Here is a 4071-nt window from a genome sequence, read left to right as displayed (position 1 = left end):
AAGGATGTTGGTTTTCTGTAACAGCTTGCATGCAACTTGTTAAGTACTCGTCCCTCCCACTGCGGAGAAGTCATCCTTGATGGGAGGGGGACCTAACACTAACTAAATCCTAACCTATGCATAGCCTGGGTGCGGCCAATCAAGTAAAATTGAAAATTGCACTAAAGGTGGATCAGCGCATCACCAGGCCGCCTCTGAATGGCCTCCAATCAGAGGTGCGCTGAGCCCCCCCAGAAATTGCAAACTTGGCTATTCTGCTGTAGCTTGTACGAGGTGTGACTGATATAGAACTTGAGATATTGAGGTTGAGTCACTATATAATAGCAAAATTGCTGTGCACAGCAATTTTACCGGTATTTTCGCAAGCAGCGTAGGGTGCGTTGTGCACATAGCACAACTCGCCTTGTGTACACAACCTGCTCTAGGCTATTTACATAACACTAGTAACTCAAGCACTGTGTACATAATGCAAGTTGTGCTATGCGCACAACACATGCTCTGCTACTTGGTTATATATCGGTAAATTTGGATGTGTGCTGCTTGTGTTTATTATATATGGTTTACATCTTAACTGATTGCAGCTTCCAGCATTGACATGTTAAATATGATTTCACTTAATGATACCAAAATAAAAGAAAAAATTCAGTTCATTAACACAATTCAGAAAAGCCCAAAATATGTGTCATGGATTCTTCCTACAAAGAAAACCTATTTTAATTAAAAGAAGAATCCCAGAAAAAAGTGAGATATCTACAGTTGTGCTCATAGATTTATATGCCCTGACAGTGTTTGTGAAATATAGCTCTTCCCCCCCCCCCTTTATTTCTTCTAGAAAATAGTATTGACTATGTCTAAAGTGTTCTTTTTCATCCATAGGTAGTGCTTGGGCGAAGCCCTTTATTACCACACAGTTGTGGGGTGTTAACATCATAATGACAAGTGGAAGCACCCGAATGGCATTGACCAAAGGTTTACATAGCCTTGAAGCTTGGCCTGATAATATAACCACAGATAATTGGATATTAAGGGTAATCGTCCAGGCCTGTGACTTGCTTAGTTATAATGATAGTAGTCTGTATATAAAAAGTTAGTAAGATTGTGGGCTCTTGAAAGTCCCCTGCACATTTCAGCCATGGCAAAAGCAAAACAACAGTCAAAGCACTTACAAAAAAGTTGTTCAACTTTTATAAAACCAGAAAGGAATGTAAAAAGTTTTCAAAGAGTTGATAATGCCAAACAGCAGTGTTCAAACTCCTGTAAAGCAGTAGAAATTGAGGGATTCTGTTGATGCCAAGCGACAGTCATTTAGACCAGCAAACATTTCAGCCAGAGCTGCCAGGAGAATTTTTCAGGATACAAAGAACAAAACACACGTAACTTCAGCTGACATCCAGGCCATTTTACGGAAAAGCAGTGTGGATTTTTCAAGATTTGCAGTAAAGAGGCACTTAGAGAGAAATGGGCTGCACAGTAAGGCCCAGTGCACACCAAAACCGCTAGCAGATCGTCAAAACTCTAGCGGTTTTGGGAGCAGAGAGCAGATATTTGGCCGGGTGCACACCAAGCGGATTTTGTATGCGATCCACCAGCCGCATCAGTCAGTGAAAACGCTTGGCTATTGTATTTCAATGTGTGGTGCACACCGGCGGTTTGAGGTTTTTTTAGCAAACCGCAAACGCGCAGCAGGAGGCGCGTTTGCAGCTTGGCAAAAACCTCAAACCGCCGGTGTGCACCATCCCATTGCAATACATTAGCCAAGCATTTTTCCAGGCGGATGCGGCCGGCGGATCGCTCCAAAAACCGCTCGGTGTGCACTGGGCCTAAGAATTGCCAGACAAAAGCCATTACTGCACCAATAGAACAAAATTTCGAGAAAAAAGCGTCATTTAAATGTGACCAAAATTAAACTTTATGGTCACAACCATAGATGCTATGTTAGGAGAGGAGTTAACAAGGCCTTTAAAGCGGTATAAAACTCTGACATACTATTCAATAAAAACCTGTTTTCCTACTTTTTATATCCCATACAGTTATCATATTTGCTTTTGTGCATACGTATTATTATTATTATTCATGTAGAAATTACAAGTTCGCAAAGTACATTTTTTTTCTTTTTTGCTCTGAGAGCTGCCATTGCATTTTATTCATAACTGGTGTATTTATATTGTAATGTACCAAGTAATGATTTCTGAGTAGCTGTCTGTGTTCTGGAGTGTCTGCATTGCCAGAGAATGTTTACATTCATCACTTGATACAATTAAGTAAACACAAGATAATGTTACCACTAGTTCTGATATGGCTGTCCCTGCAGGGAGCTTAAAGTGTAACTGTCGGGCATAAAATAAAAAATCAATTTTTTTTTTGGTAAACAAGTAATAAGGATGCTAACCAGGCAATCCAAAAGTAAAAATCACTATTACTTTTCTTGTTGATAAATGATCATTCCCCAGTTTAGTCTTATTTGGTACACACTAAATTTGGTACACAAAAAGATAGTTGCAGGGCATGCTGGATTATCCTTTTTTGCTTTGCTACTTCCCCTCAGACTTAACTAATGCAGCCTGATTGGCTGAAGCCTCTTTCCCTCCTGTTTTCTCATGCTGAGACAATGCACTTTCTATAGTGGAGGGCGGGCAATGCATACACAATCATGCAGAGGAAGGGTACTACCTTGCTGCTCCAATACAGCTTGTTGCTGCTTTCAGCCACAGAGTGCCGTGTCCTTTCTTTCATATTGCTACATGTATTACAGGTGTGGTGTGCCTGAGAACGCTGTGCACCAGCTGGCCGAAATTATTACCGGTTTATTTCCCAAGGCTTGAAGTCTTTTTTGCTTTTTTGTCCAGAGGAGAGTAAGGGAGGAAATTACATCAGGATTGGCTTCAAAATAGCCACAGTTAAAATGGGAAATGCTAAGAAGGATTTTCACTTTTTTTTTTTTTTTACTGTAGAAAAATTACTAAAATCAAACCGTGGACAGTGCAATGCATATGTTATGTAAGTAGAGTAAGTATTTATCTACTTATATATGTGTTTTTTCTGAGATAGTATGGCTGACAGCTCCTCTTGAACTAAGCCCTGTGTTTAACTAGTTGAATGCTGTTCTAGTTAAAAAAAAAAAAATTGTGGTAGTGTATAATATGCTGTAAATAATCTTTTAGCGCAAAGTAGAAATGCTGGGTTTCAAACCGCTTTAAGTTCCTAACCAGGTGCCCCTCAGGAGTCATCTACAACAGCACATACATACATACATACATACATACATACATACATACATACATACAGCACATACTGTAGGCTACAGTCTTTTCAGAGTTCAGTCTGTGCCATATATGCAGTTTGATCTAATGCTGATTTATGCATGACCTGTGTTGTATTCTTATGGTGGCCATACACGGTACAATAAAAACGTTTGATTTTCCCGTTTATTCGATCTAAATGATCGAATTGAATGAAAGTTGAAAATATTTTTTTTTCCGATCAAGAAATTCGAACGATTATCCCGTTTTTTCAGGAAAAATGATCGGACATGCTGGAAAAATCTTTATATTCGATCTAACGGAATAATCAAACTAAATTGTCTAATTGAAAAATTGTACCATGTATGGCCACCATTAAAGAGACTACCAAAAATTTCAGCCTCATTTTTTCTAACCTATAAGTTCCCATACCTGTTCTAATGCGGTCTGGATTACTGCAACCTTTTCTAGTTGCACTGTCTCTGTAATATATCTAATTTTTTTTTCAGTCAGCTTTTTCAGTCGGCTTCCTCTAGGCCGCATGTTTCGAGCTGTCGCCACTAGAACTGCGAGGCATTGGAACTCCTTTTTCCCTCTGCTGTCAGCCTCCTGAACTCCCTTCCGGCCATTCCACCTCTGGCGCCCACCCTCTCCACTTCACACCCCTCCCTCTAAATCCGACGCTGTTGGATCGCTGGCTTTACCTAGCAAACCACTGTGTTGGAAACTGGACTGTTGTACTTAATTTTTAAACTTGCACTCCTGTCTTACTTGATTGACTATGTGACACTGTGTTGGAAATATATCCTGTTAGCTTAAACTGTATTTTGCT

Source organism: Hyperolius riggenbachi, chromosome 2, assembly GCF_040937935.1.
Source record: "Hyperolius riggenbachi isolate aHypRig1 chromosome 2, aHypRig1.pri, whole genome shotgun sequence".
Classification (NCBI taxonomy): Eukaryota; Metazoa; Chordata; class Amphibia; order Anura; family Hyperoliidae; genus Hyperolius; species Hyperolius riggenbachi.
The sequence above is the reverse complement of the archived record's forward strand: the minus strand, read 5'-3'. Positions refer to the sequence as shown.